Source organism: Oryctolagus cuniculus, chromosome 2 (assembly GCF_964237555.1).
Source record: "Oryctolagus cuniculus chromosome 2, mOryCun1.1, whole genome shotgun sequence".
Taxonomy (NCBI): Eukaryota; Metazoa; Chordata; class Mammalia; order Lagomorpha; family Leporidae; genus Oryctolagus; species Oryctolagus cuniculus.
In genome coordinates this window covers 117,148,412-117,174,651 of record NC_091433.1, presented here as the reverse complement: position 1 = coordinate 117,174,651, position 26,240 = coordinate 117,148,412, and the positions used below count along the sequence as shown (strand labels likewise).

The following is a 26,240-nucleotide window of genomic DNA, read 5'->3' as shown; positions in this document are numbered from 1 at the left end:
AGGGGCAACCGGGACGGAATCCGGCGCCCTGACCGGGACTAGAACCCGGTGTGCCGGCGCCGAAAGGCAGAGGATTAGCCTAGTGAGCCGGGCACCGGCTACCCTTAGCTACTTCCTCTGTGCTTGCCAGCTCCTATCAGTCTCCTGCCTTTCCCTGGGCACCTCCCACCGTCCACTTCACTTATCTCACTGATGGCTGGTCGCCCCACCCGAGCATTTTTAATCTGTCTGCGCGCTGCTGTGTTGCCAGTACCGAGGTGGCGCCTGACACACGGCATGCGCTCAGTGACATTCATTAGGTGCCTGAACGAAGGAGGCTGGAGTGGAGCTGATGGGCTTCTTGCCACAGCCGACACCAAGCAGCCACACGATTTGGGTCAGCCCTGCTCCCTTGTGGGCCTGACTCAGTCCATCTGTGTGCTGCGGCAGGCGCACATGCTGCCGCGTAAGCTGCCTTCCAGCAGTAATAATGGATGAGTCCAGGCACTATCCGCTTAGCACCTGAGAAGCCCCGGCGGAAGGCGGAAGGCGACAGGGAAGGGGGGCGGGAAGCAGCTGCCAGGATGACTAACTGGGATCTCGAGTCATCAGCTCCCAGCGCCAAGCCTTACAGGGCTCAGCAAAGCTAGGCTTATGCCTCTGGAGACTCACACGGCCTGCCCGCCTGACCTGTCCCTAAAGGACCATGAGAAGTTGCCTCCCTGTGTGACCTCAGTGACGAAGGGGCCTGGGGCAGGACGCGATGTGCCAACCTGGGCGCAGACATCCTGCACAGCGAGGCGTGATTCAGTTCTCGGGCTGCAAATGCTTAACCGGGACCTCCTCTGCACTGGCACCGTTCTGGCCAGGAAGGAGCCGGGGAGGAGAGGGCAAGGTCCTCGCTCCACCTGTAGTGTTACCGTGTGTGAGAGGCCTGAGGTGCCTGCTTCCCCTTTGACCTCCTGCTCTCCGACAGCTTAAATCTCCTCTGTTGGCTGGCTACAGCAGGCTAGGTCCTTTTTTTTTTTTTTTTTTTTTTTTTTTGGTAAAGATTTACTTATTTATTTGAAAGTCAGAGTTATACAGAGAGAGAAGAGGCAGAGAGAGAGACAGAGAGAGAGCTTCCATCCGATGGTTCACTTCCCCAATTTGCCGATCCAAAGCCAGGAGCCAGAAGCTTCCTCCAGGTCTTCCCACACGGGCTCAGGAGCCCAAGGACCTGGGCCATCTCCTGCTGCTTTCCCAGGTCATAGCAGAGAGCTGGATCGGAAGTGGAACAGCAGGGTCTTGAACCCGTGCCCATATGGGATGCCGGCGCTTCAGGCCAGGGCGTTAACCCACTGGCACCACAGCACCAGCCCTGGTCCTTTTCAATTCAAAAACAAAACAGTGGTCACCCTCCCAGACCAACGGGGGCCACAGGACCGAATTCACCCGCTGTCCCTCGGGGATGCCAAGAGCAGCAACTCCCCTTCTCGCTAGCCCTTTGGGAAGCTCTGAAGTTTTCTCTGATTCCCAGCACCTCCCTAGCTTTCCTCTTCCCTCTTCCCTCTTCCTTTCCAGTGCCTGTTGGGCCAATCTGCCGTGGGGGGCCCCAAACTGTGTATCCCCTGTATTCTACACCTCCCTCCAGTTTCCTGGACCTGACCTGCCTCCCTGCCTACAAAGCTACTGGCCACAGCTGAATCAACTCCCCCATCTTCAAAGCCAGGTATCTGCCTCCCATTCCCTGGAGCTGGGCAGCCGTCCCCCACCGCGCACGCTGCCTCGTGAGTGCCTGGTCACAATTTTCCACAGTTAGCTGTTGTCCCAGCTTGTTTCATGGGTGGATGTCTTATCTCTGAGCTAGCCCTCACCTCTCCATAGCCTACCCAGCGTTAGCCCAGGGCCATCCATCCGTGATGGAGTCCACCTGGATTTACCAAGCTGTGACATTGAACGAGGACACGCTTTCGGAAAGCGTGTGGGATTACTGATGTTAGTAAGAAAATGTGAACCACAAAGGAACTATGGCCTGGTCTCCACGCTGTGGACGCGGCCTTCCTGCGGGGAAAACTGGAAGACACTTGGTAAAAATACAGAGTCGCGTTGGGGCTGTTGGATTGTGACTCGTTTAAGGGATCGGTGAATATCGTCAGTGCATTGCTTATGAACTTGAACGGTAAATATTTTTGAAATATGTAAGACTAGTGGAAACATTCCACTCTTGGGTGTAAAACTCATTCTTTCTCAGCCTCTCAGAAAGAAGGGGAGTGCGGTGGGGGCTGGGCCGCAAGTCTTTAGAGACTACACTTAAGTCCTATTTATACACAAATAGCTGTGCCAAGGGTGTGGGGGGAGGGGAGGCCCAAGTCCATTTTGTTTTGCCCCTAAATGTTCATTCCCTGGGGCAGGGCCAGAAAGACAAACAGTTTAAAATAACCAAACAAAACCACATGGGTTCTAAGGATGTAGCCTCTCGGTCTCCCTGCACTTCAGAGGGTTCCATGCCCTGTAGTGCGAGCCATGGGGAATGAAGCTGGGTACACCCTCCCACCCAGGCAAGGCCTGCGCTGGCACAGGGCTCCTCTGGGGTCCCTTAACCTCGCTTTCCATTTTTGTTTTATCCACATCAGACTAAGGGGTTCCCAAAGGCAAGGCGAGGACCCCATAGCCCTGCTTTCTGCCCAAGGGTTGGCCCCACAGCGCACGCAGTGTCCTTGAGAGGTCACTGGTCCAACCCCTTCATCCGACACAGGAGGATCAGATTTGAAGGTGAGGTTCATGCCAAGGTCATGGAGCCAGGGACCCTGTGAGGGGTGGGCTTCAGAGAGCTCTGAATGCCTTGAGCCCAGTCTGCAGTGTCGCTACTCACCTTGGGCATTTAGGACATGGCTTTGATATGTGCATGTGTGCGCGCATGCGTGCTGTGCATTAAATGGGTCCCCCAGAGGTTCATGTATGTAAACTTAATCCCCATTCGTGTGTTAGCATGTGTGGAGGTGGTGCTTTTTGGAGGTTGTTTTTTTTTTTTATTTTTAATTAATTAATTAATTAATTTATTTTTTTTTTTTTTGACAGGCAGAGTGGACAGTGAGAGAGAGAGACAGAGAGGAAGGTCTTCCTTTGCTGTTGGTTCACCCTCCAATGGCCGCCGCGGCCGGCACGCTGTGGCCGGCGCACCGTGCTGATCCGATGGCAGGAGCCAGGTGCTTTTCCTGGTCTCCCATGGGGTGCAGGGCCCAAGCACCTGGGCCATTCTCCACTGCCCTCCCTGGCCACAGCAGAGAGCTGGCCTGGAAGAGGGGCAACCGGGACAGAATCCGGCGCCCCAACCGGGACTAGAACCTGGTGTGCCGGCGCCGCTAGGCGGAGGATTAGCCTAGTGAGCCGCGGCGCCAGCCTGGAGGTTGTTTTGAGTAGAGCAGGTCACGAGGCCATGATGGCTTAGTAAGAGGAAGAGAGGTTCCAGCTAGCATGCGCCTTCCCTCTCACCGTGGTATGTTGCGGCAATAATAATAATCTGGGACCAACCTCCAGATAGTCCTCCAGTTGAGAGTCCTCCAGAAGCATGGACTATCAACCTCTATTCTACTTTTTTAACCAGTGGCTTAATTTTCATTTTATTTGAAAAGCAGACAGAAATAGAGATCTTCCATCTGCTGCTTCACTGCCCAGATGTCTACAGCAGGCAGAGTTGGGCCAGGCCGAGGCTGGGGGCCCAGAACTCAATGTGAGTTTCCCACACAGGTGTCGGGGCTCCAGCACCTGAGCCGTCGTCTGTGGCCTCCCAGAATGCAGCAGGAAGCTGGGTCAGAGTGGAAGAAGAGCCAGGACTCGAACTCGGGCACTCCCATGAGGGTCGCAGGTGTCCCAAGTGGTGCCTTAACTGTGGCACCAAGTGCCAGCACCACATCTCCATTCTTTTTTTTTTTTTTGACAGGCAGAGTGGACAGTGAGAGAGAGAGAGAGAGAAAGGTCTTCCTTTTGCCGTTGGTTCACCCTCCAATGGCCACCACGGCTGGCGCGCTGCGGCTGGCGCACTGCACTGATCCGATGGCAGGAGCCAGGTACTTATCCTGGTCTCCCATGGGGTGCAGGGCCCAAGCACTTGGGCCATCCTCCACTGCACTCCCTTGCCACAGCAGAGACCTGGCCTGGAAGAGGGGCAACCGGGACAGAATCCGGCGCCCCGACCGGAACTAGAAACTGGTGTGCCAGCGCCACAAGGCAGAGGATTAGCCTAGTGAGCAGTGGCGCCGGCTCACATCTCCATTCTTTATAAGTTACCCGGGCCCAAGAATTTTGTTATAGCAAGAGAAAACACACTAAGAAAATATAATGTGTTGAGTCTCCATGCTTTGGGCCAGAGAGATGATAAAAACAAGATAAGAAAAGACCCACAGTAAATAAACAAGCTCCCAAATATTAAAGAAGTCAGAATTCAGAGGAAGAGATGGGGCAAGTTCACAGACAACCGGAAAGAGAAGCAGAAATGGGGAAGAGTTGTAAATGGCGCGCACACAGCGGGGCAGAGTCGTCTGGGGAGATGGGCCTCTCAAGTCTCCGTTGGCACCTGGCCCTTGAAGGAGTTCAGGGTGGTGCAAAAGAGGCCAGAGGCACCGAGTCAGCTCATTCGCCCCACGCGTACTTACCGGTCATTGACTGACTCGCACCAAGCCAGGTTCCACATACTTGGGAAGCAAGTCTCTAACCTCATGGGACTATGCTCCAGTGAAGGTGGGGAGCACTAAACAAAGAACAGAAGCAAAAGTAAGGTTAGATGGCTCGATGGGAATGCAGATGGTGTGGCCACTGTGGAAAACAGCATGGAAATTCCTCCAAAATTAAATGTAGAATTTGGCCCAGCAATTCTGTTTCTGGGTATACGAAGGCACTGCAGGAAGTTCACAGAAAATGTAGTGAAAAGATAAGTTTATTTTGGTGCAAAGTGCTTGCTTCGGCAGCACATATACTAAAAATTTTGGTGCAAAATATTTTGAAAATCCAAGCATAGTTTTTTTCATAGTATACATTTCCATGAACTTTTTGAAGACCCACCCCCCATATATACAGAGACTCAGAGATATTTGTGCCCCACACTCACAGCAGCATTTTTCACAATAGCCCAAAGGTCAGGGGCCCACTGACAAATGAGTGGACAAACAGAATGTGGTGCATACATTCAATGAAATATTATTCATCCTTAAAAAATGAATGAAATACTGGCCCATGCTACAACATATATATAAACATGTGAAGGCATTATGCTGAGTGAAATAAACCACACACACAACTGAAAAATAGAGTCAGATAATATACTCAGATTCATGGAGAATGAAATTAGAATAATGGTCACCAGTGGTCCATTTTCTGTTGCTATTACAAAACGCTTGTACCTGAGGCTGGGTAACTTTATAAAGAAAAGAGATTTGGCCGGCGCCGCGGCTCACTAGGCTAATCCTCCACCTGCGGCGCTGGCACACTGGGTTTTAGTCCCGGTCGGGGTGCCGGATTCTGTCCCGGTTGCCCCTCTTCCAGGCCAGCTCTCTGCTGTGGCCCGGGAGTGCAGTGGAGGATGGCCCAGGTGCTTGGGCCCTGCACCCGCATGGGAGACCAGGAGAAGCACCTGGCTCCTGGCTTCAGATCAGCGCGGTGCGCCGGCTGCAGTGCGCCAGCCGCAGCAGCCATTGGAGAGTGAACCAATGGTCTCTCTCACTGTCCACTCTGCCTGTCAAAAAAAAAAAAAAAGAGATTTATGTATCTCCAGTTCTGGGGATTCAAAGGTGCGATGTCAGCATTAGTTTGGCTCTGGTGAGGACCACATGTCAGATGCAGCACAATGACAGACCTGTGTGCCAGGGGAAGTGATCACATGGCCAGACAGGAAGCCTGGTAGGACTGGGTGGGGCCAGGCTTGCTCTTTCAGAAAAGCCTCTGTTGAGAATTGGCAGAAGGGTACCGTAAGAACTACAGTGATCCCATCCGAGGGCAGTGCCCCCAGCGACCTAAGGGGCTCCTAGTAGGGCCCTCCTCTTAAAGCTTCCACAGCCTCAAGGCCACCACACAGAGGACTAAGCCTCCAGTGTGCAGAGCCTTGGGGGACAAACCACATCCAGACCATAGCACCAAGGGCTAAGGGAGGGAGGGCACAGGGAGGCAGTGTCTGATGGGTCCACGGTTTCGGCTGGGAGAAGATGACAAAGTTCTGCAGATGGACGACGGTGATGGTTGCACAGTGATATGAATGTCCTTCGTGCCACCGAAATGAACTCTTAAAAAATGGTTCAAATGGGGCCAGGCAAGTGGCCTAGCAGTTAAGACACCACATGCCGTATTGGAGTTCCAGTCGGAGCTCTAGCTCCTCATTCCAGCTCCCTGCCAAGGCAGACGCTGAGAGGCACTTGGCTCAAGTAGGTGGGTCCCTGCCCCCAGTGTGGGAGACCTGGATTGAGTTCCTAGCTCCTGGCTTTCACCATCGTAAGCATTTGAAGACTGAACCAGCAGGTGAGAGTGGTCTGTCCATCTGTCTCTCTACCCGCCATCTGCCTCTCAAATAATATAACAAAATGGTTAAAACAGTACATTTTATGTTATGCATATTTTACCACAATAAAAATAGGTAAATAAATAAGAGGGGAGAGTAAGTTAGATGTTGTGCTATGGGAAAAAAAAAAATGGGTAAGTCAGGGGAAGGCGTGGTGAGGAAAAGTCTCACTGAGGCAGCCACATATGAGCAAAGTCCTGGCGGAGGTGAGGAGGTGAGGAGGTGAGCCATGCCAAGATCCAAGAGCAAGAGCAAAAGTCCAGAGACAGGCACAATGCTCGGGGCACTGTGCCAGAGTCATCTTCACAAGAACCCATTGGCTTGGCTCTATGCTGCTTTGGTCAATTCCAACAGAACCGGGGAAACTGGCGCTCCAGAAGCGTGGAGCTGAGCAAAATCTTCCCAGCCACAGTGCTCGGGCCTCACTTGGGTAAGGAGCAGGGGAGTGAACCTGACTTGGTTAACCTTGTAGAGAAGTCATCATAGACTCCAGCAGTTACAGTTTTTTTCAGGAACGTGGCCACTCAGACCATAAGGGCTACACGTGACCATCGCCTCATTTCTCTGGAAGCAGTTCTGCTAGGACAGGAACCGAGAATTCTTTGGCCATGACCTCACGGCGAGCTTCTGCTCCATGAGAACATCAGGCTTTGCATTTCTCATTACACTGCCCGCATAGCTCCTGGGTTTGGAAAAGGTCACCGTCGTTAAACTCTGGCATGACTTTCGCCCCCAGAGAACCCGGGATAAAGGTGAAAAAGGAATTTCTCCAAGACAGCAAGCTCCAACTCCCCCAGATGCTTCCTTGTCATTAAGATCTGGAGTCCTGTGCCAGGGGCATTACGTGAAAATTAACCCAGGCTGCCCAAGCGCAAACCGGGAAGTCAGAAACAAGACTGAGAGTCTGTCTTTCTGGATAATTTAATTGCCAGGCGAAAAAGATAGGAAAAGGGGTTCTTTTCTCCTTGAGCCTTGGCCAGCCTTGTGGCTAATGCCCACTGTGGCTGCATTCAAGGCTGCCGGGTGTTTCTGCCAGGGCGTGGTGGCCAAGAACCAGCGAGGACTTCAGAGTGAGCCGTCTCGGCCTGCCAGCTCGCGGGCCGGCTGCCTGCCACCCTCTGGTTTGCAGCTCCCACGCCATTGCTTGTCCATCCTCTCGTGGAGCTTAATGCCCACAGTAGCATTTTTAGGACACCAGCTTCACGTTTGGTGCTGAGGGAGGTTGTGGGCCTTGGGGTGGTCTCCCCAGGGATCTTCTCTGGAATTCTCTGGAATTTTCTGCCAGGGCTCAGTGTGCGTAAGCCTAAGGGTTGTGAAAACTCCCAGGAATAGGAGACGGGAAGTCTGAGTTTTTTTTTTTTTTTTAAAGCTTTATTGCATTATAATTGACAATAAAAATGGTATGTTTAAGGTGCACAACTGGATGTTTTGATACAGGTGTCCATTATGATCATACGAATCAGGACAGTGAACGTGTCAGCCCACAGGTGTCATTCATTTTTTTCGGTGTTTTTTAATTTTTTAAATCTGAGGTCTAAGCATGGACTGTTCTGCGCGGGCTCTGCTTGTCCCCCACAACCTCAGAGCGCCGCCCTGTGCCCCAGAGGCTGGCCCGTCTGTGGACCTGTGTGGGCTCCTGTGCTCTGGTGTCCAGAGAGGCGAGGAGACCGCCCCACGGGGGGCCCAAGGGTCGGGGGACCGCGGGGCTGGAGTTAATTCCCCTGAGTTCTTAGAGCTAGGAGGCTGCTGTGGCCCCCAAGTCCTAGGACTGCAGATTTCCCTGGGCTTGGCCTCCTTGCTCCACGTCTGCTCTCCCGCACAGGCTGGGTAGCTCCCCCCAACAGTACACTGCCCACGTGGTTTCCCTACACCCTGCCTCTACTTCAAAAAAATTTATTTTATTTTATTTTTTTGAAAGACTAAGAGAGAGACCTAAAGGTCCCACCCCCTGATTCACTCCCCAAATGCCTGGGACAACTGGGGGTGGACCTGGCCAAAGCTTGGAGCTCAGAACTTAAGCAGAGTCTCCCACATGGTGGCAGGGACCCAGCTACTCCCAGGGTGCTGACTCCCAGGGTGCTGGTTAGCTGGAAGCCAGGATCAGGATATGTAGCTGGGACTCAAACCCAGGCCCTCTGGTATGGGATGCAGTTGTTCCAGTTGGGGTAGGCCAAACAGCTGTACCTCTGTCCCAGCCATCACAGTTTCTTTACTGAATTCTGCAGTCACCCGAGTGGAGTGCACCTTTCTTGCCAGGACCCTGACTGTGGCAGCCACTCGTGCGCTGATGAGCAGGTCACACAGCTGAGGCCCTGTGGCCTTGGTTTCCTCATCTTCAAAGTGGAGACCACGGACCAGCACTGTGGCGCAGCAGGTAAAGCCACTGCCTGCAGTGCCAGCATCCCATATGGGCGCCGGTTCAAGACCCAGCTGCTCCACTTCCAATCCAGCTCTCTGCTATGGCCTGGGAGAGCAGTAGAAGATGGCCCAAGTGCTTGGGCCCCTGTACCATGTGGGAGACCCAGAAGAAGCTCCTGGCTTTGGATCAGCCCAACTCTGGCTGTCACAGCCATTTGGGAAGTGAACCAGTGGATGGAAGACTTTCCTTCTCTCCCTCTCTCCTCCTCCACCCTCCCTCTGCCTCTCTGTAACTCTGCCTTTCAAATAAATAAATAAAATAAATAAGTGGAGACAAAAATGCCAGTTCTTGCAGAGGGATTTCATGAGGATTATAATAGATATAAAGTACTAACAAACATAATGTTTTTATAATATAAATGTGCTTTCTGAGTTTCACAATTTCAGGAATGCCTAAAAATAACATGCTATCTTTTGTATGGCAAGTTGCTGCTGCCAATATGCAGGCACACTGAGTAATTTTTCTTTTTTTTTTTTTCTCAAATGTACCTGCATTTTTATTAAATATCCAAAAGGTTTAGTAGATTTCAGTGTGATAAGCATAAATATAAACACATTATTAGGTGGCCTAATCATGGTTTAATCCTCAAGTCTATCCTGAATTCAGGAAGATGAGACAGCTTAAGACAAAAACATTTTCAATATTTTGCTTTAGAAAATTCTTTTTTGGGGGGCTGGCACTGTGGCGTAGCGGGTAAAGCCACCTCCTGCAGTGCTGGCATCCCATATGGGCGCCGGGTCAAGTCCAGCTGTTCCACTTCCGATCCAGCTCTCTGCTATGGCCTGGGAAAGCAGCAGAAGATGGCCCAGGTGCTTGGGCCCCTGCTCTCATATGGGAGACCCGGAAAAACTTCTGGCTCCTTGCTTTGAATTGGCTCAGCTCTGGTCCTTGTGTCCAAATGGGGAGTGAATCAGTGGATGGAAAACCTCTCTCTCTCTCTGCCTCTCCTTCTCTCTCTGTGTGACTCAGACTTTCAAATAAATAAATAAATCTTAAAAAAAAAAAAAAAAGAGTTAGAGAGAGAGAGAGAGAGAGAGAGAGGATCTTCCATTCATGGTTCATTTCCCAAATGGCTGCAATGGCCTAGGCTGGGCCAGGTGGAAGTCAGGAGCCAGGAACTCCACCCAGACCTCTCATGTGGGTGACAAGGACCCAGGCATCTGGGCCATCTTCCACTGCTTTCCCAGGCACATTAGCAGGGAGCTGGACTGGAAGAGCAGCACCCGGGATTTGAACTGGGCCTCACATGGGATGCTGGTGTCACAGGCAGTGGCTTAACCCTCTGTGCCATAGCACCAGCCCCTCATTTTTAGTATTTTAACCTGGCAGGGTAGTAGTACTAATTTCTAGTAAAATTAACATTTTACTAGGAAAAGTTCCCAATTAAAATATTAGCACATTTTTCATTTTAGGGAAATAAAGATAGCTTTGTTATTATGAGGGGCAGCTTGGGGTAGGACAGAGGCCAAGGTCAGGTGTTGCAGACCTGGCCTCCTGGTGAGTGCCTGCCCCGGTGTGACTTCCAGCAGAGCGTTAATCCCTCCTGTGTTTCTATCTCTAAGAGTTGCCTCCCTAGTGTTTGTGGTGAGATTAAAGCAATGATCCTTTGTAAAAGAAATTGGGCTATTGTGATTGCCTTCTCCAAGGCTTCTCTAAACAGGGTCAGCTCTGATTACTCTTATCTGATTAAGCTATTGGGGGCAGTGACGGCCAGGGCTGGGAGGGGCAGCCTGGGTCTTGGAGGAGGGCCGGATGTCCACAGGGACCCAGCAGTGAAGGGGTGTTCAGGCACACTGTGATGGCCGTGGTGCAGATGCAGAAGTGAGTCCGGAGGTGACTGAGTAAAGTTCCTCCCCCCCCCCCCCCCCCCAGGACTTCGCCCTCGGCCGGGAAGCTCAGTGTGAAAGGAGAATGATCCCCAAGGCCGTCCCACTCCCCAGCCTGTGGGGTTCACTCAGTCTTTCCACTGGGGGGTGTCTGCCTCGGGCAGCAGGAAAGGGCTGACTGCAGGGGGGGTGTGCTGCCTGTGGGGAGGTGGCAATGATTTTAGGGAGGTAGAATGGGGTCAGATGGGCCAGGGCTGTAAGTCCAGTTGTGGTGCAAAGAGGTAAAGCCACTGCCTGTGAAGCTGGTTCCGTGCTGGCTCCCTACTTCCCTTCCAGCTCCTTGCTAACGTGCCTGGGAGAACCACATAAGACGGCCTGAGTGTTTGGGTCCCTGTCACTCAAGTGGGAGACCAGTATGGAGTTCCAGGCTCCTGGCTTCACCCTGGCCCGGGGTTTGCCAGCCATTTCAGAAGTAAACCAGTAGAGGCTGGCGCGGCGGCTCACTAGGCTAATCCTCCGCCTTGCAGTGCTGGCACACCAGGTTCTAGTCCCGGTCGGGCGCCGGATTCTGTCCTGGTTGCCCCTCTTCCAGGCCAGCTCTCTGCTGTGGCCAGGGAGTGCAGTGGAGGATGGCCCAAGTGCTTGGGCCCTGCACCCCATGGGAGACCAGGAGCAACACCTGGCTCCTGCCATTGGATCAGTGCGGTGCGCCGGCTGCGGCGGCCATTGGAGGGTGAACCAATGGCAAAAAGGAAGACCTTTCTCTCTGTCTCTCTCTCTCACTGTCCACTCTGCCTGTCAAAAAAAAAAAAAAAAAAAAAAAAAAAGAAGTAAACCAGGAGAAGCAAGATCTTCCTCCTCTTTCTCCCTCTCTTTAACTCTGCCTTTCAAATAAATATTAAAAAGGAAAGAAAGAAAAAAATGCTACTCTTAAGAAGCTCCCATGGACTATTGTGAGGTGACTGACATGGCCCTCAGGTTCCATATCAGATGGAGGGGCAGGATTTGGCGTAATGGTTAAGACGCCACAGGTGCAAAGGAGTGAAGGAGCCCAGAACTGTGTTAGGGTAGCCCTTGTGGGTGGCAGGGACCCAAGTACTTGAGCCATCACCTCGGAGAGCAGGACCAGAACTCAAGCCCCAAGCACTCTGAAACGGGATGTGGGTGCCTCAAGTACAGGCCAGGCCCTGCCAGAGCCCACCTCTGATTCGACCCATTTCCTTTACCGACTCACCCTCAGACCTGGGGAGCAGCAGCGGCTGAGTGGCTCTGCGGGCCAGGCGTTGGCCAGCTCCTCTCAGAGCCACCTGGACGGCCTCCCTGAGGGCATTGCCCTTTTGTTTACCTCTCCTAGGCTATCTGAGTCATTAAAAGAAATGTATTAGTTTGCTTTTTTCAACTTCTCTATTTGCTTCCTTAAGTAATAGAATCAAGAAGGTACCCTGGGTGTTTTCCAGCAGGTGCTGTTAGGGGGAGAGGACAGGAAGGAAGACCTAATCGGAACTAGAGAAAGAGGGAATGTTCCTTTTCTCTTTCTTTTCTTTTTTTCTCTCTTTGTTTATTTATTTGAAAGGCAGAGTGACAGAGAGATGTTCCGTCTGCTGATTCACTCCTCAAATGGGCGCAATGGCTGGGGCTGGGACAGGCTGAAGCCAAGAGTCAGGAACTCCATCCAGACAGGGCAGGGGCTCAGTTCCTGGGGCCATCCTCTGCTGCCTTCCCAGGCGCATTAGCAGGGAGCTGGGTCAGGTGGGATTCAAACTGGGGCTCTGACATGGATGCCGGTGTCACAGGCAGTGTGGCTACCCGCTGCGCCACAATGCCGGCCCTGCTTTTTATTTTCAGTACTTCTCCTTGCAGCATCACCGTCGCCACCCTGTGCTGAAATGCCGTGAGCTTTGTCTGCATTCACGCAGAAGGCCCTGGGCGCGGGAACGCCATTATTCCTGCCCTCTGGGGTTTCAGCCTAGCTCCACGCTCTGCCCTGGATTCTGAAGTCTAGAGGAGGGGGATGGCGGTCAGGGAAGGTTTAGAGGAGGTGGGCCCTGAGGACGGGTAGGGCCTGGAAACAGCAGAGTGGGTGGCTTCCAGGCGGGGAGACTGGCACTGGGAAGCTCTGGGAGCTGACACGGGCCAGGTGTGGCTGAAGCCTGCAGTAGGAGGTGCAGACAGCTGATGACAGGGCATGAAGGCAGGGCTGTGCTGCTGCCCGGCGCCTCAGACCACAGCGTCTGTGGCCGGCTCCAGGGATCCTGAGCCCTGAAACTCAGCTTTAAATGGGGTGTCTGTGCAGATGTCTGCGGAGATGGCCAAAGGGGTCAAGGGAGTTTGGAGAAAGCTTTGCATACCTGGGCTGATTTTATTCTGTGGGAGTCAATGAGTTTGGGGATGAGTGGAGAAGAGAGGGATCATGGGTAAGAAATTTTTGCATATGGGTGTCTTTGTTGTTGCTGCTGTTTTGGTTCTTATCATTTAAGGTTGATCCAGGCGAGGTGAATTAAGAGGGGAGCAGCTCGGGTGGGGAAATGCTTTTAGATGATGTTAGTCCCTGTGGCATAGGCATGGATACAGCAAAGGGACAGGCAGGAGAAACACAGTCTGGGCAAGTGTAGCTACATTTATGTGCAATACTGGCTTGCTTTTTTTAATTGTACTGGAGAAACTTAAATTTTTTTTTTTTAAAGATTTTATTTCTTGGCCGGCACCGCGGCTCACTTGGCTAATCCTCCGCCTGCACCGCTGGCACACCGGGTTCTAGTCCCGGTTGCTCCTCTTCCAGTCCAGCTCTCTGTTGTGGCCCAGGAAGGCAGTGGAGGATGGCCCAAGTGCTCGGGCCCTGTACCACATGTGAGACCAGGAGGAAGCACCTGGCTCCTGGCTTTGGATCGGCGCAGCACACCGGTCCTAGCAGCCATTTGGGGGGTGACCCAATGGAAGGAAAACCTTTCTCTCTGTCACTCTCTCTCTCTCTTACTGTCTAACTCTGCCTGTCAAAAAAAATATTTTATTTATTTTATTTAGGAGTTAGAGTTACAGACAGTGAGAGAGAGAGAGACAGAGAGAAAGGTCTTCCATCCGATGGTTCACTCCCCAAATGGCCACTATGGCTGGTGCTGTGCTGATCCAAAACCAGGAGCCAAGAAGTTCTTCCTGGTCTTCCACATGGGTGCAAGGGCCCAAGGACTTGGACCATCTTCTACTGCTTTCCCAGGCCATAGCATAAAGCTGGACTGGAAGAGGGGCAGCTGGGACTAGAACTGGCACCCATATGGGATGCTGGCACCAGCTGAGGATTAACCTACTGCGCCACGGCGCTGGCCCCTAAAATTTGTTTTGAGCTGGACTGGAAGAGGAGCAACCAGGACAGAATCCAGTGCCCTGACCGGGACTAGAACCCAGTGTGCCAGTGCCGCAGGTGGAGAATTAGCCTAGTGAGCCGCAGCACCGGCCACTGCTCCAATTTTGATCCAGCTCTCTTCTATGGCCTGGGTAAGCAGCAGAAGATGGCCCAAGTGCTTGGGTCCCTGCACCTACATGGGAGACCCAGAAGAAGCTCTGGGCTCCTAGATTCGGCTTGGCCAAGCCCCAGCGATTGGCGTCATTTGGGGAGTGAAACAGTGGATGGAGGATCTCTCACTCTCTCTCTTCACTTGATCTTAGCCAAAAGGCTGAGAAGCAATTTTCTCGTTCGCTCTCTCTGTAGCTCTGACTTTCAAAATAAATTAAAAATGAGAGTAGAGCCAGGACTCAAACCCAGGTACTGTGATATGGGATGTAGGCATTCAAGAGGGGCTTTTTCTTTTTCTTTCTTTCCTTTTTTTTTTTTTTTTTAAAGATGTATTCATTTACTTTAGAGGCAGAGTTACAGAGAGAGAGAGAGAGAGAGAGGTCTTCTGTCCACTGGGTCACTCCCCAGATGGCTGCAACGGCTGCCAGTGGTCTTAACTACTGCACCAAAGGTCTACCCCTCCTGGTACTTATTTCTATAGCTCATTTATTTAATTTTATTTTGAATTATTTCTTCTCACTTTATTTGAAAGGCAGAGGCAGAAAGAGACAGAAATCTTCTATCTGCTGGTTTATTTCCCAAATTCCTGCAACAGCCAGGACTGATTCTGGCTGAAGCCAGGAGCCCAGACCTCAGTTCGGGTCTCCCAAGTGGGTGGTAGAAGCTGAAATACTTGAGCCGTCTCAGGGCACTGACTAGTGGAAGTGGAGGAGCCAGGACTAGAACGAGGCACCCTAATACAGGTGCAGGTGTCCCGAGTGGCGACGCAGCCTTTGAGCCAAATGTCTGCCTGCCCTGGGGCTTATTTCTGCACCTCACTGAGGTTGGGGTCAGGGTCTGGCACAGCAGTTAGGCTGCGGCCTCTGATGCCCTCATCCCCTATCGGAGGTCAGCTCCTCTGCTTTTGTTTTGTGTGTGTGTGTGTGCTTTTTAAAAAAAAATTTTTTTATTTGAAAGGCAGAATTACAGAGAGAAAGAGACAGAGAGAGATGTCTTCTATCCCTTGGTTTACTCCCCAGATGGCCATAATGGCCAAGGCTGGGCCAGGCCGAGGCCAGGAGCCTGGGACTCCATCCAGGTCTCTCATGTGGGTGGCAGGGTTCCAAGCACTTGGGCCATCTTCTGTTGCTTTCCCAGACTCATTAGCAGGGAGCTGGATCAGAAGCGGAGCAACTGGGATTCTAACCAGCGCCCATATGAGATGCCAGTGTTGCAGGCGTGGCTTAACCTGCTGTATCACAATGCTGGCCTGGAAGAAAGAACTACTTTTGGTTTTGCAAATAGATCCCTGAACTACTGATGGAGACAACACAACTCAAAAAAGTATTTTTGAACCCCACAGAGTTCAAGTGCTGGTATTGTGGCGCCGTGGTGCCACACGTGCTCTGGCCTGTGGTGCCAGCATCCTATGTGGAAACACCAGTTCCTTCAGGTCCCAGCTGCTTCACTTCCCATCCAGCTTCCTGCTGTTGTCCTTGGGAAGGCAAGAGAAGATGGCCCAAGTACATGGGCACCTACCACCCACATAGGAGATCGGAATAGGATTTCTGGCTCCTGGTTTCAGCCTGATGCAGATCTGGCTGTTGTGGCCATCTGGGGAGTGAACCACTGCATGGAAGATCTCCGTCTCTTGCTCTCTCATTGTCACTCTGCCTTTCAAATAAAATAATTTAATGAACGTTAAAACACACACACACAAACTTTGGGTCAGGTGTTTGGTATAGCGGTTAAGATGCTTTTTGGAAAGCCTGCATCGCATCTCAGAGTCCTGGCTCTGCTCCCAATTCCAACGTCTCGCTAATGTGCACCCTGGGAGGCAGCAGAGATGGCTCAAATAGTTGCATCCCCGCCAAAAAAGTGGGAGACTGGGACTGGGTTTGCAGGCATCTGGGGAGTGAACCAGCAGACAGAGAATTCTGTGTCTGCTTCACACACACACACACACACACACACACACACACAGAGGCAGGCACAATTCAATCTTTCTTGAAACCCTACTACAATGCACTTTCGAATTTTAAAACAATGGGTTCAAAGGCAGGCTACAAAAGGAAGTTACTGGTACCACTTTCACTTAGTTGAGAAAAATGTTAACTTTCATGAGCTTGAAAAAAAATGGATTATTCAGAAGCACTGCTATTCCCAGCTATGTTTGGTTTTCACTGAGCATTTTGGCTCTGGATAAACAGAGTTTGCTCCTGTCTGTGCGGCTCTGTGTGGGGCCTGTGGGCAGGAGGGAACGGACCTCAAGTGCAGATCTTCTGAGTCACCGGGCCAAGTCGTCCCCTCCTGCCCCCAGAGGTGGGGCCGCAACCAATAGGTTCCTCCTGGCCCTGCTCACAGCCGCTTCCCAACCCGCCCGATGCAGCCAGAAGATGGACACAGCGGAACCTGAGGCTTGGGACCAGATGGGAAGCCGGGGAATTCCTTGAGAAAATCAACTGAGCTTCGTCTAGACAAGTTCAAAACGTGCAAACTTGAGGACGCAGGAAAATTCCCAAAACAACTCTTGACCGTGGTCCCAGCAGCCACACATAGGAACGTTCACAGCAGCACTGTAAGCAACAGCAAAAACCCAGAACTGCCAGCAGCCCGAACGGCCACTGATAGCGCAGAGTGCTCACGTAGCGGAACATGAGACAGGACGGCCACAGCAAGTGTCACAGATACCACACACGTCATGTGGGGAGGTGAGCAAAGCAAAGTTTGCATAAAGATACTTTATTATTATTATTATTGAAAACAGTTCGTCATTAGAAAGGCAGAGCAACAGAGAAAGAAGGGAAGAGAGAGGGAGAGGAAAAAAAAAGAGGTCTTCTGTTTACTGATCTACTCCCCAAATGCCCTCAAAGGCCAGAGCTAGTCCAGGCTGAAGCCAAAAGCCAGAAACTCTACCCAAGTCTCCCAGGTGGGTGGCAGGAGTCCAGGTACTTGGGCCATCATCGGCTGCCTCTCAAGCACATTAGCAGGAAGCTGGGTCAGAAGAGGCGAGACTCAATTCCAGGCACTCTAATAGGGAATGCAGGACCCCCAGGCGGCAGCTTAACCTGCTGAGTCTCCAGCAAGCTGAAGAAAACAGACAGCATGAGGTATTTTACGCAATGTTAAAAGACAAGCAATAATGGCTGGCGCCGCAGCTCACTAGGCTAATCCTCCATCTGCGGCGTTGGCACCCCGGGTTCTAGTCCCGGTTGGGGCATCAGATTCTGTCCCGGTTGCTCCTCTTCCAGTGCAGCTCTCTGCAGTGGCCCGGCAAGGCAGTGGAGGATGGCCCAAGTGCTTGGGCCCTGCACGTGCATGGGAGACCAGGAGGAAGCACCTGGCTCCTGTCTTCGGATCATAGCATGCTGGCCGTAGTGTCCATTTGTAGGGTGAACCAACGGAAAAGGAAGACCTTTCTCTCTATCTATGTCTACCTCTGGCTGTCAAAAAAAAAAAAAAAAAAAAAAAAAGACAAGCAATACCAGCGTATTATTCAGAGATGCCTATTTTGGGATTAAAAGTGGAAAGAAAAGTGAGAGGATGACTAACAAAAATTTGGGAGGGGTTTGGGGGGGTGTGCATTGTGATCCACATCTTAAATGGGTTGTACATCGTTGGGTGTTCATTTTTCATGCTCTGCTTTTGTAAGTTATTCTTTTTTTAAAAAAGGATTTAATTATTTATTTGAAAGGCAGAGTTTCAGAGAGGCAGAGAGAGAGAGAGAGAAAAAAAAGAGAAAGAGAGAGGTCTTCCTTCTGCTGGTTCACTCCCCAAATGGCTGCAACAGCCGGAGCTGAGCTGATCTGAAGCCAGGAGCCGGGAGCTTCTTCAATGTCTCCCACACGGGTGCAGGGGCCCAAACACTTGGGCCATCTTCTACTGCTTTCCCAGGCCAAAGCAGGGAGCTGGATTGGAAGTGGAGCAGCCGGGACTCAAACCAGCATCCATATGGGGTGCTGGCACCGCAGGCGGCAGCCTTACCCACTACACCACAGCACCGGCCCCACGTTATTCTTTTGCATACATTTAATATTTGATTAAATCTAGAAAAACTAGATAGAGGCAGAGATTCCCGGCAAAGGATGTGATTATAAAACCTTGTCCTTATAATCCCGAAACTCAAAATTCATCATCTCTCTCTTTGTTTAACAGTCAGACAAACAAAATGAAAAGGCCAAGTTTATATATGGAGCAAATATGGATGGAAAAACGTGACCCAAGAGCCCAGAGTCTCTCGGCCTTCTGCATCACATTTGCCTTGTAGCGTTTCTTCTTCTCTATGTGTCATTTACTATTGCAGTCACAAGGCTTTCTTAAGGCTCTCATACGCCAGGCATGGTTTAGGTCAGGAGGACTGGACAGTAGAGCACAAGACAGACGTAGTTCCTTCCCTGGTGGAAGGGACAGAGGTGGTGAACGAGGGCAGGTGCTGCATAGAAAAAGTGCAGGAGGCTGGGAGAGCTCAGGGCAGCAGCTGGCTTCCCAGCCTGGCGACGCGGACTTAGGAGAGGCATACGGAGGCATAGTGTGTGCCAGGCCACGTTGTGAGCATTTTACAACAGTGATTTACACACCATATATATATATATATATATATATATAAGATTTATTTATTTATTTGAAAGCCAGAATTACACAGAGAGAGGAAAGGCAGAGAGGTCTTCCATTCAATGGTTCACTCCCCAGATGGCCTCAACAGCCAGAGCTGCGCCAATCCAAAGCCAGGAGCCAGGAGCTTCCTCCGGGTCTCCCATGTGGGTTTCAGGGGTCCAAGGACTTGGGCCATCTTCTACTGCTTTCCCAGGCCATAGCAGAGAGCTGGATTGTAAGTGGAGCAGCCAAGACTCGAACTTGCACCCATATGAGATGCCGGCCCTGCAGGCCAGGGCATTAACCTGCTGCGCCACAGTGCTGGCCCCTACACACCGTATATTAACTCATTGAATCCTCACCTTGCAACAGCCTCACTGAGGTAGGTGCTCCCATCGTCTCTCTTTTACAGAAGAGAACACTGAGTGGCACAGAGGGGTTAAGGGACTAGCTCAAGGTCACACAGCTCCTAAGTGCTAGGCCAGGACCCAAACCCCAGCACCCCGGAGTTCTTCAGCACCACTCCCTGCAGCAGTGACAGCCAGCCGGGACCTGAGGATGACAGGAAGTCAAGCAGGGAGAGAGGAGGGGGACGACGGCTCCAGACAGAGGCCCCATCTGTGCAGCCTTGAAGGTCACACAAGGAGCTGAAAGAAATATTTAGCCACAGAAAGTGCAAAATCCCCTACCAGCTGAGAAGAGTGCTTCTGCACTTCTTTTTGTCCAGGCCTTGGCTCAGGAGCGACCACGCAGGGCTGGGGCCAGGGCTGGGGGAGGTGGTTTGAGCCCTCTGGCTGTTTTCTCTGGGCGAGATGCAGGCTTTGGTGCCAGGGGTCTGAGAGTTTCTAAAGGCCCATGGCAACAGCTGCCAGGGCTCCTGGGAAAGTCCGCTGGCATCCGGGGCCCTGCAGCCTTGGCAGCTACTCCACGCCCTCCTGGCCTTCCCCCCACCCCACCCCAAATGGACCCAACAGCAATCAAGAGCAAGAACCTAAAGCACGACCTAGCAAACAGCTGGCGAAGTATTTTTAAAATCCAATTTAAAGTTGTATATGTGTATGCCCTGGGTGAATTTCCCTGGAGGACTCTAGCTTTCAAGTGGAAAATTTTTTTTTCAGTCAAATAAGGCAATCTCTATTTGATTCCATCAAGCCCGAGTACAGGGCCCTGCAGCCACTTAAATCCACTTTAAGCGCAAAGAAGTCAGCGCTCAGGAGTCGGGGCCACTCCGGCACCCAGAGCGAAAGGTCAGCACAGCTGATATTTATCATGCTAGCACTGTTAGTGGGCGTGGGGCTCTGTCCAGCAGGGGAGGTGAAATAAGCCATGAATTAGGGCTGCAGGAGAGGAGGGGAGCCAGACTTGCAGGGGAAGCGGGTGGGGGGGTCTGCCCATTGTCACCCAGCTTCCCAAAACTTGCAATCAAATGAAACCAGAGGACCCAGAAGAAACACGAGTGATGAGAGAGCAGGGTTCTGGGGCGGCGAATGGGCAGCGGGCCCAGCGCCCCACAGCCTGCCCATCCCTGTCTGGCCGCTGCCTGTTTGTGATCCTGCAGCCAGCCGCCAGGCTTAGGCCTCAGGCGCCAATGGAGAGATAAAGCGTCCTGTATCCTGTCCCCGAGCCAGCAGCACCGTGTCCCCTGCAAGGACGGCAACATTTTGCTTCTAACAAACGCTTTGTGCATGTAGCCTCCCGGATTTACTTGTCTGGGCTTCTCTTTCTGAGGCCGAAAGTTACAAACTGGACAGATCCATGAGAGACGTTTTCTGCTTCTCCCCACTACTCATACACACACACACACACACACACACACACACACACACACATGCACACGCAGGTTATGAGTCCGAGCAATGCTGGAGAGCCGTCCTGGGGAGACTGGAAAGGCCCGGAGCCACTCCTCTAACAGAGGCGCTTTGTGCTGTGCCGGTGCTGATGGAGCCCGCGGAGGCCCTGCAGGTGGCTGCTGGAGAGATGTAAGACGTAGTGCTGTCAGGAGAGGGAGACGAGTGGGTCTGGGGGGGCTCGTAGCTGCCGTTACAAAGTGATCACCATTTCACCACGCAGCTCATGTTCAAGTCTCGTCATTTTAAAAGCCCTTCTTGTGCTGAAACAATGGATCCCGGCCCTGAGCATGTGCCAGGGTCTGGTGTATGGCAGATACTCCAAAAAATATTACCCAGTATCATTATTGAGCTGAAAGCTGCTTGCCCAAAATTTCGAGCCATTGGCCCAAGGCTGTCTTCAAGAGGAACCCAGTCCTCATCTCATTCCCTTTGCTCTTATTTCCATGAGAACTGTCTTTAGCGCCTCCCACCACACCTGACATAGCATGGCTTCCAGACACACCTCCAGGGCTGCCCTCCATAGGCAAGTCAAGGTATCAATAAGCCTTCTTAGACATTTAAACGTGGTCCACAGGAATGAACATAATATTGCAGTAATTATCTCACCATCCAAACAGTGGACAAGTGCCACTTTACCTCCCTCACATTTTTATACCTAAACCATTACACCAGGCATGTGTGAGGTACTGGACCCACAAAGATGAATGAAGTCTGACCCACTTTGTTCTTATCTCCATCATACCTTCCACCGTATCTTCTACCATACAATACCTCCAGACTGGAAACTACCCAAACTGCCATTGTGTTTGCGTGGATACGGAAGTTATGGTCTATTCATACAATGGAGTGTTTATGTGGCAAGGGAAATGACAGCATGAAACAATATGGATGTATCTGGCAAACACCATGATGATTAAAAAAGCAGATCAAAAAAAACAGTACATACTATATTTATTTTGTTTTTAAAATTTACAGAAAGTCAAAACGAACCTCCCTTGTTGAAAGATCAGGTAGGGGAGAGAGGGATAATATTGAGAGCACTGGGAGAGGTTGAGCTTGGTTTTCTCATCTGGCACTGGGTTGTGGGGTGTAACTGGGTTTTAACCACATAAACAGGGAGAGGGCTGAGCTGTTAAAGGTGTTTACTCCTAAGAGTCTCGTTAGTAGCCTGAAGGAGGAGATGAAATCGGCCATAAAGATGAGAGTGGAAGTGAGAGATGAGAGTGAAGCAAGGGAATATTTAGCTGGGGAGTCAGTCAGAACCGTCAAGGAGAAGTGTTGCATCAGAAAAAGGCTTGAAGGTGGCATGGCGGTATAAGCCGTGAATCCAGCATGGGGTCACGCTTGTTGGTTGGGTGGCCTCTTTAGGAATATAAGCAGAAAATCTAGGGTTGGGATTTTACTGTGCGGATGTGACAAGAGCAGGAGAATTGGCACTGGTGGGAGAATAACTTAAAAAAAAAAATCAGTCATGGTGTCCAGCCAGGAGCAGAAAACAGGCATGTGTGACCCTACGGGCCCCTGGTTTTCCACTCACAGCTCTCATCCCGCCTTCTCAGCCCCTCTTCTCTTCCTCTATCCAACCCTTAGGATCAGGGATCTCCAGAGTCTCACCTTGAACTAGGCCTCGTTTTGGTGTACACAATTTCCTTACACTTACTTTCAACTGCACGCTACCTGACATTGCTGTCTGCAGAAGCAGCCTGGCCCACACCTGATCCTGCTTGTCCTTCTCCAACCCAGCATTCTCTGCGCTCCAGATCCACACACCAATGCAACAAGTTTGGACTCAACATGGCCCTCAGCTTACCACATTCAAAAGTGAATCCACGGTGCAGGCAGGCTTTTGGCTTGCTGATTAAGATGCCGGTTGAGACACACATGTGCCATCTCGGAGAGCTGAGTTCAATTCCTGAATCCAGCTTCCTGCCAACACAGACTCTAGGAGACAACCGTGGTGGCTCAAGCAACTGGGTGCCTGCCACCCACATGGAAGACATGATGGACTTCCAGGGTTTGGGCCTGGACCGGCCCAGCCATTGTAGGCAACTGGAGAGTGAACCAGCACATAGGAGTGCTCTTTCTCTGTCTCTCTGCCTTTCAAAAACAAAAGCAATAAAAGTGAACTCAATATTTGCTTCTCCTGCGTCCTCTGGCCTCTAACCCTCTGCCCCCTCCTGACTGTTTCCTCGGGTGCTTGGGCCACCTCCTTCATTCAGCCGCTTTCTCATCCTCTTCGTCACCAAGGCTACCACTTTCCCTTTCTGACCATCCTCCCACCCCGACCATCCCTTCCAATCAGAGCCCTGCCCTGTTGCAAAAACTTTCCAAAGTCTCCTTATGGCACGATGGCACCACGGGCGGCGGCTTTACCCACTACACCATGGCGCCGGTCCTGGGATCTCTCATCTTGAGCTCTATACGTTCCTTGTCTGTTTTCAAAATCTCTATATTTTTTTAATGGTCTTATAAAGGCCAGTGTTGTGGTGTGCAGGTAAAGCTGTCACCTACAATTCAGGTATCCTGTTTAGGTGCCAGTTCTAGTCCTGGCTACTCCACTTCCAATCCAGCTCCCTGCTAATGCACTTGGGAAAGCAGTGGAAGATGGCCCAAGTGCTTGGGCCCCTGAACCCACATGAGAGACCAGGATGAAGCTCCTGGCTCTGAATTTAGCCTGGCCTAACCCTAACTGTTGTGGCCATTTGGGGAGTGAACCAGCAGATGGAGGATCTCTCTCTCTCTCTCTGTCTCTCCCTCTCTCTGTGTAACTCTACCTTTAATATGAATATATAAATATTTTTTAGAAGTCTTATATTCACCTGGCGTAAGAGTCCAAGTATTATAAAAAAAGTGCCAGGGCTGGTGCTGTGGCGTAGCAGGTAAAGCCGCTGCCTACAGTACCAGAATGTCATACGGGCGCCAGTTGGAGTCCCAGCTGCTCCACTTCCAATCCAGCTCTCTGCTATGGCCTGAGAAAACAGTGGAAGATGGCCCAAGTCCTTGGGCCCCTGCACCTGCGTGGGAGACCTGGGAAGAAGCTCCTGGCTCCTGGCTTCAGATCGGCTCAGCTCCGCTGCTGCAACCATTTGGAGAGAGAACCAGCAGAAAGATTTCCTTCTCTCTCTCTCTGCCTCTGCTTCACTATCATTCTGCCTTTCAAATAAATAAATCTTAATAAAAAAAATTGGGGTGGATTGTCAAACAAAAAACAAAAGTTATCTTCTCCCTCTGACCACCAGTGTCATTTTCCAAAAGTTATGACCATTTGCTGTGGATTCCTTTTGAAAACAAGTCTACATTTACCTGTATACCTATTTTTTAAATTTAACACAAATGTAATCATATTGCCATGTACATTGGGTTTTTTTCCAACGTGATATATTTCAAAGTTCTTTTCCAGATCAGCATATGCGGTTCCACCTCAGGTTTTAATGACTGCAGACTTTTCCATGACATCAGTGTTGGTGTCTGACCCTCTGCTGATGGATGTGCTTTTTATTACGAAAGTGTTGCAGTGGACATCCCTGCACATGATTTTGGTATAATTCTGTCAATGTTTCCCTAGGGCACATTCCTAGTGGTAGAATTGCTGAGTCAATGGGTATGAGTTTTCAAAATGTTGACAGACATTGCTAAATTACCCTGCAGAAGATCTCAATCTGTTTACACTCCCAGCAATCAGGTAGGAGAGTGCCTATTTCTTCATAATCCTGTAAACACTGGGCATTACCAAACTTTTGTTTGTTTTCCAATCTGATAAAAAATGGAATCTAGTTTTACTTTGCATTTCTTTGACTATGAGTGAGGGTGGATATTTTCCCACATATGTATTGGCTATTCTTATTGCTCATAAATAGTTCATATCCCCTGTAGGATAGCTATGTTAGTAAGTCTGGATGTTTGAACCGTCACCTTGTCGCCTGGGGAAGTTAACAGAGTGATAGGAATACATGAAGTTCACCTTTGCCCAAGTAGAGGCCGAAGGCAAGCAAAGAGGACTGAGCAGCCCCAGAGAGTTCAAGACGGGACCACTCGCAGCACTTTCTGTCCACTGGTGTTCCACTGACCAGCCGGCTGCTCCCTGCTCCCTTCACCGTGGAGCCCTCACCTCCTTCTGCTTCCCCCATTGCTGCGTAACATCAAGAACACGTGGAAGGAAACTGGCCAGGCTCCTCAAGAGACTCAGATCAATACACTTGAACCTGAACTTCTACCTCCACCCAGTATTTTACTTAGGGGAGTCTCTCCTAAGGAAAGAATTCCAAATATTAAAAAAGATGTATACGCAAGAACTTCATGAACACTTACATAATGGAAGACTACACTCAGCCTGCATGTCTAACAAGAAGGAAATTCATCAGTCAGTTCTCTGTATGCATTATTGAGTGCTTTGCACTTGTTAATACAAAGACTGGGTGAGGACATGGAAAATGCTAATGAGAAAATCACTTAACATGGGATGAAACTAACATTTGCATATATATTATTTACAGTACAATTAAAAAGCAAAGCAAAGGGAATGTTAATAGTAATTTTCTAAAAAGCTACTGACTAGGTGCTTTTTCTTTTATTTTTCCAAACTAAAAAATAGTCTTCTATTGAAATAAATTCATATACCATAAAATTCTTTTTAGTGTGTTAGTAAATTTTAGCAAAATCATGGCACATTCATCATCTCTATTTCCAGAATATTTTCATCACCTCAAAAATAAAATAAAATAAAATAAAATAAAATAAAATAAAATAAAATAAACCCTCTGGGGCCAGCACTGTGGCCAAGTGGGTTAAACTACCACCTGAGACTCCAGCATCCCATATTGTATGTAGCTCACACAAGTTCAAATCTTGCCTGTTCCACTCTCCATCCAGCTCCCACAATGCACCTGGGAAAGCAATGGAAGATGACCCAAGTGCTTGGACCCTTATCACCCACATGTGAGACCCTGATGGAGTTCCTGGCTCCTGGCTTCAGTCTGTCCTGGTCTCAACCATTGTGGCCATTTGGGGAGTGAACCAGCAGATAGAAGATTTTTCTCTCTCCCCCCTGCCCTCTCTTGGCCACTCTGCTTTTCAAATGAATAAAATAAATCCCAAGCACTTGGGCCATCTTCTACTGCTTTCCCAGGCCATAGCAGAGAGCTGGATCAGAAGAGGAGCAGCTTGGACTAGAACCGCAGGTGGAGGTTTAGCCCACTACACCACAGTGCTGGCCCCAGTAAATGTTTCCTAAAACAAGGGAAACCTCCATACCCATTAGCAGTCACTCTCCATCCCTTCTCCTAGCCCCTGGTCACCACTAATCTATGTTTTTATATGGGTGGGTTTGCTTATTCTGAGCATTTCATCTAATTGGACTCTTAACAGTGTATGGTCTTTTGTCATTAGCTTTTTTTAATTTTTTTTATTTTTAATTTTTTTATTTTTTGACAGGCAGAGTGGACAGTGAGAGAGAGAGACAGAGAGAAAGGTCTTCCTTTGCCATTGGTTCACCCTCCAATGGCTGCCGCAGCCTGCACGCTGCAGCCGGCACACCGCGCTGATCCGATGGCAGGAGCCAGGT

The 26,240-nt window shown here is 50.5% G+C and overlaps 1 long non-coding RNA gene across 1 annotated transcript; it reads right to left on the bottom strand.

Annotated features, from left to right (window-relative positions):
* Window positions 1-996: 996 nt before the first annotated feature.
* On the bottom strand, window positions 997-19,719 carry LOC127490301 (uncharacterized). The gene is made up of 3 exons (XR_007918197.2): window positions 19,520-19,719; window positions 4,614-4,708; window positions 997-1,239 (listed from the first exon to the last, which is right to left on the bottom strand). It is a non-coding gene; the product is annotated as an uncharacterized lncRNA (long non-coding RNA).
* Between the last annotated feature and the right edge of the window lie 6,521 nt (window positions 19,720-26,240).